We start from the raw sequence: 15,872 nt of genomic DNA on the forward strand, positions 1-15,872 counted from the left end.
GTATATTCTATGGATACCATGACATTCTAAGTATATTCTATGAATACCATGACATTCTAAGTATATTCTATGGATACCATGACATTCTAAGTATATTCTATGGATACCATGACATTCTAAGTATATTCTATGGATACCATGACATTCTAAGTATATTCTATGGATACCATGACTTTCTAAGTATATTCTATGGATATCATAACATTCTAAGTATATTCTATGAATACCATTACATTCTAAGTATATTCTATGGATACCATAACATTCTAAGTATATTCTATGAATACCATAACATTCTAAGTAAATTCTATGGATACCATAACATTCTAAGTATATTCTATGGATACCATAACATTCTAAGTATATTATATGGATACCATAACATTCTAAGTATATTCTATGGATACCATAACATTCTAAGTATATTCTATGGATACCATAACATTCTAAGTATATTCTATGGATACCATAACATTCTAAGTATATTCTATGGATACCATAACATTCTAAGTATATTCTATGGATACCATGACATTCTAAGTATATTCTATGGATACCATAACATTCTAAATAAAATCTATGGATACCATAACATTCTAAGTATATTCTATGGATACCATAACATTCTAAGTAAATTCTATGGATACCATAACATTCTAAGTATATTCTATGAATACCATTACATTTTAAGTATATTCTATGGATACCATAACATTCTAAGTATATTCTATGAATACCATAACATTCTAAGTATATTCCATGAATACCATTACAAATTATAGAATTTTGAAATTTATATTTGTCATAAAACAAATATGTTTTTATCAAATACATATCGCATATGAATGATAATTATAAATATTTCTTGAAAGCTTGGAATATACATTTAAAACAAGAAGCACATCTGTTCCTGTACCGGTCATTGATGATTTTTGGAAAGATAAGAACTTGTTCTAAATCTTTACTTAGGCACCAGCCTCCCTAACAACAGGACAGGTTAGCTACTGTTACTAAATGTATTCACACTGAAATATAGTTCCTTATGGTTCTGATGTATGTGCACATAATACACATATAAACTGAAAAAAAACTGGGTATATTATTGGAGCAGTTCATTCAAGAATGTATGTCATTAAGGTGTGTTGATGTGCAATGCAAGCTTTTAAAAAACCTTTTGATTAGGTAACTGGGTATTGATTCAACTAGTATGATTGACAACTGTCAGTATCACTAATCAATCAGAGACAAGGTGAACCTTTAATTACAATGCCCCACCTCCTAAACTGCCAATCAAATTGACCACATTACCTATCAACCTAAGTCTTACATAATTATACAGACCACTCAATATAATTTTTAATACACAAGTATTTGACCTCATAATTGCATATACATTTGTGTATAATTGAATACACAAATGTGTATTTTAGATGTTTGATATTTATAAGGATGATAGATTTAGTTATTGCCAATTACTTTTGATCTACATTACATAAAGTGATTCTGTAAATTATATCTAAAAGATAAATGATTAATGGATTAACAAGATCTTAAAAAAAATGAAATATGAATATAAATATGAATAAATAAAAGGTATTCAAGTAAGGCTTATAATTTACTTGATAAATTTCCAATAATCATCTGTAATTAATCAACAATTAAATTAGTACACTTTTTTTTTTATCAGGAATTGGCTTGAAACAGTTTAAAAATTTTAAAACTTTTAATTATAACAAACCATTGTTTATTAGTTTAGTTCCCATCAATCATTATGTCTATTTTAGTCATTTGAATTTTTATTAGAAGTGAATATATATTTTTGCAATCAAGAAAGAATCCACATTTCAATAAGATAAGTTTTGTAATTGGTTTACGTTGAAAAAGTACATTTTCAATGCCCTGTGTTGAAAAATACTTTAAAAATTGATCAAAAGGCACTCTAAAACTTTTAATCCTCAATGCCCTATAACCTCTGTTTCAACTTACAAAATTCCCCATAACAACAATTTTCAATTTTTTTTGTTGACACTTTAAAGAGTTGACGCTTTAAAATTTTAAAGTTTTATGTCTTACAAGGATAGTTGGTAACATTTACTAGAAGAATTTTTGCTTTTTTTTTGTTTTTTTGAAACATGTTCAGAACTGGCAACATAATTTCGATAAGATATAAACTGCAGTTTAAATAAAATTGTGCAAATTAAGAGACCCATATTATTTAATTTGAGCTCATTTTATCCTCATACTGGAAAAGCAAGTTTCCTTCTAAAGACCTGCTGTTAATGCAATTTTCAGCAATAATGCTTTATTAATGTACATTTCCCCCCACCATACCTTAATATGAAATAATTCAAACTACTCTTCTAATCTTTCCATGAGTGATTTCCATCACTTTGATTTTTTATGATAACAGACAGAACTGAAAAAAAGTAAAAATCAACATTTCTGGGCAAAAACTCTAAAAGGGTTGTCTCATTTCTAGAGCAAAACAGATCTGGCCATGCTGATATATTTTGCAGTTTATTGTTTTAACCTAGCTCGTATTGTTTTTGAAATGATGACAACGAAAAGAAAACCATTTTTTCCAAACTTTTATAGATAGATAGAACTTGTCTGGCTGACCATTTTACCCTGTCCATTTTTCCATTATTGTTATAGTTTTCATAGAAATATATGTCAAAACTGAAGATTGACCCCTATGCTCTTTATTTAGACACAGCAGTCATGTTGGTTAATCAATCCCTTGACGAAACCACAAACTTCGGTTTGATCCATTGAGTAGTTTCAGAGTAGAAGATCTTTAAAAAGAAGTTACGGACGACGACCTGGCTACGTCAGCTAAACACGCTCACTTCATTTGAGTAATTTAGAACAAACATTGCTATCTCATTGATATAAACCAATTTGAAACATCTCTAATCCGGAGCCTGACCCATTTTGTGTTTCTGTACAAAAACATGGTACAAAGTTTTTGAGATCTTAAACTATATATATAGCTTACTTTTCAATCGAAACTACATAAAACAAGATATATGTTGAAATCTTTTACTTTTGATTTCTTTTTTGTTATTAAACAATAGCAAAACTCTCTATAACTTTCCTGTATTCGTCATTTTGTTCAAACTAAGACACCGTATTTCTAAATAATTAGATCCACATACTAGTACTAGTTGCTAAAACAAATCTTGTTATTGATTCTGAATTGCTTGCATTTAAAAAGTATTCGCACTGGTTTTCAATTTTCGCATACGGCATATATCGCCCCGTTTCTACTTCCAATGGATATTATACCTTGTTGATGAACTTGATATTATTTTAAATTGGACGTCTTTTAAACGGAAAAGATGATTTCGCCATCTAATGACGTACGTAAGAGTTCTTCCCCGTTTGATGTATGTAGTAAATGTCTATTCTTGCCGTTACAAATCCATTAAGAAAAGTACATTCAGTCTGTGAAGTAAAGCATGTTTGTTGCTTCCCGTCTGTTATTTGTGATACTAACACTTTGATCAGAGTTACGGACTATGACGTATGAAATTCTATCAAATACGCACAATTCTCAATTTCTCAGGTATTTGCTATTGGATTTGTATTTTAATTGGATTTTCGGAGTTGAATTTGACGCTTAACTTTAAACTAAATAACTTGAGTTGTAATAGGAAAGAAATAATTTTAGGCTTTGCTTTCAATGTCGTATTCAAGTCTTTTCATCGTTTCAGAAAAGCTAAATTCAGCTAAAACGTTTAAATTTAAAATGTCGATATCCTTGATTTTCCCAGCGGAGCCATCTTTTCCGCTCAAAATAACTATTTTATCCAAAATATAAACACATGCGTTAATACTAAAGCCTCCGTTTTTTGGGGTGTTTATTTCGCCAGGGTTACCATCCATAATTGGGTTGAGTTCTAGATTTTTCTTTTAAAAAAGTTTTGCATCTCTAGTCGATTCTCTATGCAAAGTATTCCTTGCTATCTTGACTGCAGAAAGTTGAGATTTTGTTATATTTTTATCTGGTTGAGCATTTAGTAAGAGGCAAACTGGTCGCTGTTAACAGCAGATTGATATGTGATCTTGCCTATATGAGTTCATCATTTGAAAATTGATCGGATTGTTTCGCTAAACAAACTGATCGAATTCGGTCGTTGTCCTGGTCATAAAAAGTAGACAACATATTAGGGTAACCTATTCATATAAGGTCGTTGTTTCATTCATAAAAATAGGCAATATATGAGCGAAAACCAGTCAAATTTAGTCAAATTTTTGTCCCGGTCATAAATGAAAGGCAGCATGTTTGATGGTAAACCAGTAAAATTCGGTCGTTGTCCTGGTTTAAAGAATAGGTAACATATGCGGATAACCTAGTCATATACATGTACGGTAGTTGTTCCATTCATAAAAAATAGACAACATATGAGCGTAAGCCAGTCAAATTCGGTTGTTGTTAAATTGATGTGGTTAAACTATAATTGAGATATATGAGACAACGATCAATGAAAGAGTATAAGAGTATGAATATAAAAACCAGCAAAAAGAAGAACTCGTCAAACTCCATACTCTCGATTGAAACAACACCTCAACTTCGTACAAACTACGCGTTCAAGTCATCACTCTACAACAAAATATTTCAGAACATGTAACACATAACAATACAACTGCCAACATCAAGCTAAAAGATAAATAATGCCTTACTACTGCTGTAAACCAGTAAATGCCATGGTATAAATGGTTCTATGAAAATTGTACTTTCTAGTGTTTGTTTATTGTATATAATTTGTGTGTGTAAAATAGATTGTGAAATGCTTGTTATACGGAAACACGTTTGCTTGATTTGATTTAGAATAAAGAATTAATATCACACCAAGCAAAAATAGAATGAAATTCAAAACAGTGTGGCTGTGGCCATTGATTGACACATTAAATTCATCTATTGACTGGGACAATTTACATGAACTTTTGTCTGTAACGACCACTGTTCACGACGTACCTACGATAGACATTTAAACTATGGGGTCACCAAAGGTTTCTTAGCGCCTTTAATTATAAAATAATTCAAAAAACTAATCAGGAATAACCTTTATGTTTTGATTTATATAATTGATATACATCAAAACATCGTGTTATTTCTGATTAGTTTTTCGAATTACTTTATTAAGGTGTTGAGAACCTTTGGTGACCCCATAGTTTAAGTGTCTTTAAAAAGTACATAGTGAGCAGTGATCGTTACATACAAACGTTCACCTAAATTGTCCCAGTCAATGGATGAATTTAATGTGTCAATCAATGGCCACAGCCACACTGTTTTGAATTTCATTCTATTATTTAAGAGTTATACGGTTATATTATTTATTGGAAAATAAACAACAACAAATTGATTAGCTTTTAGTTGCTTTTTTGTCATTATAATTTAATTTTCTTCTATCAAATAACATAAATTTACAACAAGTTGACTATCAAATACTCTAATATACAACTGGAACCTTCAGTCTTTTCATCTGCAATTTGCACATTTTATCGTTCGCATACCCTCATAAATCCGCACATCAATTTTTTAAAATCGTTAGATTCCTTACGACCAGCGAAAAAGAAATCATCTTGATAATAGTTTTGATCCTGCTTTTTTATGTTAACCAATGCTTAAAAGTGGAGATTGTTTCAAACGTGGAATAAGAAATAGAACATCCCATGGGCATACATGTGTCTATAAAATATTTTGAACCAATTTTAAATCCTAATAAATTAAAATGATCTGGACAATAATCCAATACTAGTAGTCTTAATGCCGATTTTATGTCCATTTTTGCAATAAGGAGCTTTTGTTCCCAATTTTGCTAACTATATACCGCATTTTCAAATGATGAATACTGAATTGACGTAGGTGGATAAGATCAATGTGTTATTAAACGCTAGCCTGATGTCTATTTTTTTTGGACTAAACCTATTGGAGAACATTTCAAATTTGAAGTAGGCATGTGACCAATATTTTTATTTTATTTTCAATTTTTTAAATAACCGATTTTAAATTTTCAAAAGAAGTCTGGGCTCTTCGTATTGTATGTACTTTACAACTATATCTTAAATAATCTGACAATAATCTAATCTAATAGCTGCAGCTCATATATGTGAGTAAACAAGCTTCAAACATCGTATCTATGAATTTCATTATTTGATAATATCAATTACGAATATTGTGAGGATACCAAGCAGGTTGTATAAATTGTGATCTTGGCTGTTGAAAAAATGTTCTTATTTGATTTACCATAGGTTGCCCTTGAGTGTCCTTTTCTAATATTAAGACTCTGTTTACACTTGCAACGAAATTGAATCAATCTTTATTTGAATCGATCTTAAAAAGACCAGTTCGCGTTTACATTGCAAAAGCAAAATCGATCGAGATCGATCTTATTTAATCCAGTGCGATTACACTACAACATAAAAAGAACCGGTCTGACCTTCATTTTCCTATCTAAATATAACATTCACTTGAAATAAAGATCGATTGCGATCGATCTAAGCGTTTACACAAAAATAAAAGTTCGATTTAAATAAGATCGATCCTGTTAAAACCACCTCTAGAGGTAGACTTTTTAAGTCCAATTGAAGATCGATCTAACCCGTTTACACTGGACCACAGATCGATCTTAAAAAGATCGATTTAATAAGATCGATCTTTTTTGGTCAGTGTAAATGGGGTCTAAGACCCTGTTCACACTAGCATTTTTTTTATCGATCTAATTTGAATCGATCTAAATAAAACCAGTTCGCGTTCACATTATCTTTAATCATTACGATCTCTATCGGTCTAATATGAACCACTGCGTTCACACTACAATTAAAAACGCAATCGATCTAACCTTTTTGCCCGTAAAACTGTAAACACTGTGTATAAATAGAACTGATTTATCAAATTCATGTGCTGATACACTGATACACACACTTGGGGAAAAAATTGGATAAAGTTATTGTTTCTCTTGAATCACAATTTAAAATTTTGATACTGGTGTTATTGCAGTTTTCTTTAATTTTGAAAAAAAATAACTGTAGCAACGAAGTTACAACACGACGCCGGAAATACTGCGGTTCCTGCAAAGAAAAAAAATCAACATAAGAAAAGAAGACACAGATTTCGCAAATCTATGCTATGGCGAAGACAACATGTTTACAGTTTGTTTTAAAGGTCTTTAAACAGAGAAATTTGGGTTAAACAACGAACCTCTGATATAGTTTTGCCGCTATACATGCGCATACGTTATTTTCGATTCAATCGTACTAGTTTAAACCGATCTCTGCGTTCACATCTAAAGTAAGATCGGTTTACTTTAGATCGATTCAAACTAAACTACCTCGTTTGGTGTTTTAGTTTAGACCGATTGAAGATCGATTCAATGCGTTCACATTAGCCCTGAAACCGATCTTAAGTGAACCGGTCTAGTTTAAATCGATAAAAATGTCCTAGTGTGAACGGGGTCTAAGACCCCGTTTACACTTTCAAAAAAGACCAGTTTGCGTTTACATTGCACAAGCAAGATCGATCGAGATCGATCTTTTATCTAATCCAATGCGTTAACACTACAACATAAAAAGAACCGATCTGACCTTTATTTTCCTATCTACATATAACATTCACTTGAAAAAAGATCGATCGCGATCGATTTAAGCGTTAACACCAAAAAAAAAAAGAAAGAGATGGATTCAAATAAGATCGACCTTTTTAAAACCACCTCTAAAGGTAGACTTTTTAAGTCCGATTGAAGATCGATCTTACCCGTTTACACTGGACTAAAGATCTATCTTAAAAAGATCGATGGTAAAGATCGATCTTTTTGGTCAGTGTAAACGGGGTCTTAGATGTATTTTTTTTGCTTTTTTTTTTAATATACACATAAAGCTGAAGGGTGCATCCCATTACGTCTTAAACATGCATATATACATGTGTAATTCATTCGAAAGCATCCTTTTGAAAAGTTTTAGACGTAACAGCATTATTTGAAATGGAGGGAATTGTCTCCATAAGCAACTTTTACAATGAAGCGAAACCATAAATTGCCATCAATTTATGACCATATTTTTATAGGAAGTCTAAATTATTGGTTATATTGATACTCCGTTACATTTTAGTGTTATGTCGTTGTTCTCCTCTTATATTTAATGCGTTTCCCTCGGTTATAGTTTGTTATCCCGATTTTGTTTTTTGTCCATGGATTTATGAGTTTTGAACAGCGGTATACTACTGTTGCCTTTATTTACAAATAGGGCATCAGTTACTGCACATCTTGTTAAAGCAATATATGAAAATAAATCACGTGCTAGCAACGAGGGACTTTGGATGACTATTTTTGCCAAATTAAAAAAAGTGTCGGTTGTGCCTTTATGTTATCAATATGTTTTACTTTCAAATTTCTATTTTTAGTGTTTACTATTATACTTCCATCCATAACCGCAAGTTTAATGATGCTTAATTCATTTGGAACATTAAAATTCTGATGTAATAAAAGCCGGTGCCAAATGGACATATTGTAAAGCCCATTTTTATTCTTTCAAACCTTGAGTTACAAATAAGTCATTCTCGTTGTTTAAAGGTACAAATAAAGGGTTCTTTATGTATAATTGCATGAAATAGGAATAGTTTCTTGCATAAAATCCTCATCATATATATAATTGTTGTCTACCTGCACACCAACATTACAGTACATGTAGCTACCTCTTGTAATTGTGGCCCTACATCTAGTATTGGTGCTTTGTGAAACTGCTACTTCCTGTTTTACTTGCGGAACATCTGCGTCCTGTCGAGCCTGTTGACGTTGATTTTCTGATTCTCTGTTATCATGGACAAGGTTTCCCCGAACCTGTCCCTTTACAATGCCACCATACAAATTTTGTTGCCTTGCCCGTCTTATTCCACGATCTCTAGGTACCGTATCGTATATGATTTTTTCCCTTTCCAAACTGCTTGGTGATTTTCCAACAACTAACAAAATGGTACATGGAAACTGTCTTTTTATTTCTATTCACATTTAAAAGCAAGAAAAAGTGCTAACATGCAGCGTGAAACCTAACAGATTTTGTAAATTGTAGATATTGTTTGTATAATTTTTACCTGAATATAATTTCTAATAGCAATGTGTAAAAACTGAGCTTGCTTAGATTAAACAAGTAATACAATAAATGAATGTAACAAATAAATAAATGACTTAAAAATTGTATTACATTCCACGAAAAAGTGTTCATCTTAACTAATTCGGTAAAAACCAGTACATCTTTGAACAAAAGCAGTTAAACTGCAAGCATACAGTAGTTATCGATTCTGTGTGGACTTATCATTGATATGTTCATAATTATAAATTAACTGTTAACAAAACTATGAATTGTTGAAATACTAAGGCTTTTCTATTACATGAATATATTACATTAGCTGTATTTTTCAAAACGTTTATGAATGTTTGGTGCTCAATGCTCTTCAACTTCGTACTTTATTTTGGCCTTTTTAACAATTTTTTAATCGAGCGTCACTTAAAAGAGTCTTTTGTAGACGAAACGGGCGTCTGACATAAATATAAAATTTAATCCAGGTATATATTATGAGTTTATTTACAACAACTGGATCGATCCCACTGATGGTGTAGTTTTAATTCCACGAGAGTATCACCAGCCCATTAGTCAGCACTTCTGTGTTGACTTGAGTTATCATTGATATGTTCATAATTATAAATTTACTGTTAACAAAACTTTGAATCTTTTAGATACTTAGGCTTTTCTACCTCAGGAATAGATTACTTAGTTGTATTGGGCAAAACATTTAGAAATGTTAGGTCCTCAATGCTCTTCAACTTCGTTCTTTATATGGCCTTTTGTTTTACATTTTTTTATTCGAGCGTCACTGATGAATATTTTGTAGACGAAACGCGATCCTGGTATATATGATGACTATATTTACAACCACTGGATAGATGCCACGGCTGTTGGAGTTTTAATTCACTGATGGTATCACCTGCCTATTGTTGACTTGAGTTATTATTGATATTTTCATAGTTATAAATTAACTGTTATCAAAAGTTTGACTTTTTGAAATACTTAAGCTTTTCTACCTCAGGAATAGATTAATTAGCTGTATTTGGCAAAACTTTTAGGAATTTTTGGTCCTCAATGCTCTTTAATTTCGTACTTTATTTGACTTTTTTAACATTTTTAATTTTTATTCGAGCGTCACTGATTTCGCTTTTATAAACGAAACGCGCGTCTGGCGTTAATATAAAATTTCCATCCTGGTATCTATGATGAGTTTATTTACAACCACTGGATCGATGCAACTGCTGGTGGAGTTTAACTCCCCGAAAGTATAACCAGCCCAGTAGTCAGCACTTCTGTATTTCAATCCTGGTATCTTTGTTGAGTTTATCTACAGGACAGCATCCAACCAGTAATGTTGCACGCACTGTCAGCTACTGAAAGAAAGATACCTACATGGTACTCGTGATAACAACAGAATAGAAAGAAAGATACCTACATGGTGCTCGTGATAACAACAGAATAGAAAGAAAGATACCTACATGGTACTCGTGATAACAACAGAATAGAAAACATCAACAGTATTTCTTCTTTTTGGCTCAATTTTCTTGTGGAAAACAACATATAGTGATCATATCATTTGTGTACATAGTGCTTCAATTTGCATTGTGGTCCATAAACTAACAAATTTCATTAATTCGTCGCTTTGTATCATGTATAGTGATTTATATATATGTTTTCTTTAATTCCCAAACCATTTTTCTATTTTGGTTATACATTTGCTCATTATTCTTTAATACTTGTACTTTGATACCCACTGTTTCCCATTTATTCTGCACTTTTTGCCTATAATTCTCTTATATGTAAGCTGCACCCAGATCCTCTCAAAGGGATTCATGATAATAACATCTGTAAATATTACGTTCATTGGAATCTTAGAGTTTTTCCACAGGAACAAAAACAGGAAGTCACATTAGAATGCTTGAAAATGCATCTATTAACTTAATTATATTCGTCATTATTTATTTTGGGATGAGTGGGCAATTGTTTACACATAAATATTTTACGTTAATTTGATAAATATATATGGCAATTAGTGAAATGATGATGAAAGAAATTAAGTATTTGAACATCTGTGAATAACATAAAATCATTCTAATAAAAACTCTGAAATACAAAATGTAATTATGTTGATATTTAGACTTAAATATCTAGTTTTGAAGATTGCAATACCTGTATATATGTCAATAATTGCAATGCAAAATCCGTTTTACATGCATTTGCATATTGTACAGAAGTAATATACAATCTATATAATTTTTAGATGTGATTAGAGATGGCTAAGTTCCACTAGAAGGCATGACTCAATAATATAAATGTAAACTGACTTTTTGGTTCGCGAGATCCTAATAACGGTTTTCGGGAAACATGTTTAATGTTTTTGACATCTATAAATGATAAAAACTTGAGGCTTGAAAATTAATGTGTCTTTAGTAGTTTTATAATGCATTAACAGCTTTAATCTTCAACTTTGTACTTGTTTGGCTTTATAACAATTTGGACTGAGCGTCATTGATGAGTCTTGTGTATACGAAACTCGCGTCTGGCGTATTAGATTATAAACCTGGTACCTTTGATAACTATTTAATGTTTTAAGTGAGCACAACTAGTGTGATAGCCTCGTAGTGCCGAGAAAAAAGTATAATCTTTTAAAATTGCATCCACTGAATCTCAGCAGCAGAAACTGGTCTTAAAGCCTTGCAAATTAATGTAATAGAAGGACAAAGAATATGGAGTATCCAACCATGACACACACAAAACAACAGTACATCACAGCAAAAATCACACAAAAAGCAAATGAACAGCGCTGATATGTCCATTCATGGTGAATTGTCCTATGAACCAGAAAATAAAAAATCGGCCTCAGTGTGATATTTTAAACAAGAAGGTTTCTTGTTCATCATATTCACGTGACGTTGTGTAATCATATTACCAGTTGAATATAAAATAATTATCAATCGACTTTCCTCATCAAATATATCCTTCAGCATGTAGAACAGGAACTGGTTTCGTATGCCTGTCACACCATTATTTGTTAAATAAAACGTGTTTTTTTTCTTTTCATTTTTATCACAGCTTATTCTTTTAAAAGTGAGAAAAATAACCTAATTCAATATTTTATAAAGATACAATAAGATATACTAGTAGTCTCTGAAACCAAGTATCATTTATAATTTTTTTTTTTTAAAACAGGCTTAATAACATCAACAAGAAGTCATGAACATTACCAAATTACAATATCAAATATGAAATGAGGTTTTGATTGTGTCATCAACAATTCCATGATATGGGAGATTCGATACTCTTAGATTGACATGTACATTTCTAGATGAGATTTAAAAAATCTACTAAACTGCGATGTCTTCAGAAATTAACAATTGCATACATTTCTCAGAAACAAGAAACTATAGCAATGTAATTAAAGACCTGTGATTTCGAGATATAACTTCGACGAAAGAAAGCGGAGTAGTGACAATAGTATGATTGTTGATGTTCTAGTATATTTCGTTATTCAAAGTTCTGTGAGATGTGTGCATAGTATATGTAATCATTTTTACCGTGTCGTCCGTAAAATTCTTTAATGATTTATGGAAAAAGATCTTTAAAAGAGGGACGAAAGATACCAGAGGGACAGTCAAACTCATAGAATCATATTCAAAACAGTGCGGCTGTGGTCATTGATTGACGACCTAAATTATCCCATTGACTGGGACAGATTATGTGAACGTTTGTCTGTAATGACCACTACTCACTATGTACTTGTAAAGGACACTTAAACTGTGGGGTCACAAAAGGTTCTCAACACCTAAATAAAGTAATTAGAAAAAATAATCAAGAATAACACGATGTTATGATTTATATTAATAATATAAATCAAAACATAATGTTATTCCTGATTAATTTTTCGAATTATTTTAATATTAATGGCGTTAAGATCCTTTGTTGACCCCACAGTTTAAATTCTATAATAAGTAAGTAGTGAGCAGTGGTCGTTACAGACAAACGTTCACCTAATATGTCCCAGTCTTTGGGATAATTTAGGTCGTCAATCAATGGCCACAGCCTCACTGTCTTGAATATGATTCTAAATCGAAAATAAACTGACAGCCCATGGCTAAAAATGAAAAGGACAAACAGACAAACAATAGTACACCTGACACAACATAGAAAACTAAAGAATAAGCAACACGAACCCCACCAAAAACTAGGGGTGATCTCAGGTGCTTCGGAAGGGTAAATGAGGAGATGTGGTATGATTGGTATGAAAACCAACGGCCTCATATATGTGACAAAAACAACAAACAAAAATGAATTAAGCTGAAGTCAGCAACCAAGGACCACATGACTTTCGACAAGAACATGAAGGATTTAGAGAATGTCTGAATGCATATTTTAAGGCATCAGTTTTATAATTCAGTTATTACTGTTTTGGTACATATGAATAAAAGAGGTTGGGTATATGGCAACGAGATAGCCTTCCAATGACAATCAACACCAAACAGGCATCCACACAACACATCGAGCCTTTAACTGTTCGGAGTCTATACAAGTTGTAACAGAAAACGGACACGATTGATCGGAAGTATATTGTTGGTTGCTATACTAGTAATCCATTCTTTACTTACAGCTCCAGTGGTAAAAAGTATTATCACAAATATACTGAACTCAGAGGAAAATTTTAAAAGAAAATTAAAATTGGCAAATTCAAAAGCTTAAGCGTCCGCGGTTTTTTGATTAGTCACTCATATTTACCATGATCATGAGATGACCATGATGACCTTGACTGCATCTGATTTAGAACCGCATAATACTTAGACAGTTGCTATGGATAATTTTCCAGTTTCATTATACGATATTGGAAAGAGGTGATCAGATTAACAAGTGCCAACAATCCTTTTACTTACAATGAAATCAATTATCATCTATATGATTACATCGCTATGCATGGAATTATTGTTTTAAAGAAATAATGACGGTTGCAAAAAGCGTTACATCGAAGGCCTGAATGTTGCTGACTATCCTTGAGAATTAATACTGGCTAGGTGTAGCTTTTATATGTTAGCTGTTATCGCGACTAACTTAGGTTTTGCGTGAAAGATACATGATAATAATCCCATTAGAATTGCATATTAATGAACAAGCAATGCGAACACTTATATGTGTATTGTAGACGCCACATGGAACATATGGAAGCTAGATATTAAAAGGCGTGCACTGCTAGTTAATAAGTTTTAACTACCTTTTTTCATATCAAAAATACATGATCATAACATTTAAGTGATTAAGACGTATAATTTTTCATATAAAACCAACCATTAAAAATTAAAAATGAATAAAAGAATATAATTCCCTTAAAAAATGTTAAAGCGAACACATATGTAAATAAAATACAAACGAAACAAGTTTCTAACCAGGAGGAACCACCTCCTTATTGATGGTCATATTAACTTTACATAATTAAGAACACTAACTGTTGAAATTTACAAGTGTTTTCCTTTTTTTTTTCTTTTTAGATAAACTAATAAATTCGTCTGTATGAATATTAATTATTGAGTTTTTAGCGTAGAACATCCTCTGCTGCCGTGGTATGACCATAAATGTATAACCCCATCTAGAGTATAACAGAGAATATCTCAATGACAATAACATTTGAATGTATCTGCTTTATTTGTCTAAGACATTTTATCATTACAGCTATGATCGCTCAAATGTAAATGTTTTCAATTAATCAAATTGCATATTTGAAAATTTTACAATGTGATGTATTTTTTGCACTTTTACATAAAACTGAAACAATTTGATCCTTTTAAATTATTTTAAACACATCATTCTCCTCGTCAGTAGTTGCATGGTAAATAGAAATCAATAAAATACACTAATTAGAATATATCAGTATCTCTTTTAATCTAGATCTAATTGCTCATCAAAACTCTAATCTAAAGGTTTGGCAGAAGGCAGCGCTAATTAAGTGTATTCTGCAATATTGGGATAGTGTCCGCTAGCCTTTTGTGTTGGCTTTTATGTCAATAATTGGTCGCCTTTTCTGTTGAATGATTTCATTGATTTAAGTATTATAAGGCTTATAGAAGGCTTTACGTTGACAAATGCAATATAAGATCAGTCAATTCCAAGTTACAATAAATATTTTAGTCTCTCAACTTATACTACTTTGTTTTCATTTCAGATCGGAAGTACAAACCAATGTGATGAGACGACACCTGTTGTCGTCTGCCTTGCAATACCAAGTTGACATTTTCATTAAGATTAACAAATTATCCCTTGTTTTACAAAGATATTAATATAAATTTGTATCGATTTCCATTCAAATACAATGACTATATCAGCAATGGTTATTCCAAGATCTTATCTGTTGAATTCTGACAAAAATCAACGTTACTTTGTTGTTTACTCTTTTTCAATTTATAAATTAGATTGATCAAAATTAACATTGATTTCGCTAAAATTACTGAATTGAAAGATCAGTCTACACGACTCCCCGTTAATCTAGACATGCTGTTTTGGATGGAAGAAAAAGACATTGATGGTAAATTTCCCTGCCATAATCTATGGTTCATTTAAGTGTACTAGTATTACAGAAAGTTCTAACCACACAGAAGAATGATTATTGAAAAAGTTTAAACTGAAAGGTTTTCATAAAACGTCAATATAAAGAGGACAGACTTTAATGTCGCACCTAAGCAGACACATAATAATATAGTGCACTCGACATCTTTAAAAGTTCATGTTTCTTCGCTGTTATCTATGTGTATTGAAAAATTAAAGATAGCAACTAAGATGAACCGCTTGCTCAA

The sequence above is a fragment of the Mytilus edulis genome, chromosome 1 (assembly GCF_963676685.1).
Source record: "Mytilus edulis chromosome 1, xbMytEdul2.2, whole genome shotgun sequence".
Classification (NCBI taxonomy): domain Eukaryota; kingdom Metazoa; phylum Mollusca; class Bivalvia; order Mytilida; family Mytilidae; genus Mytilus; species Mytilus edulis.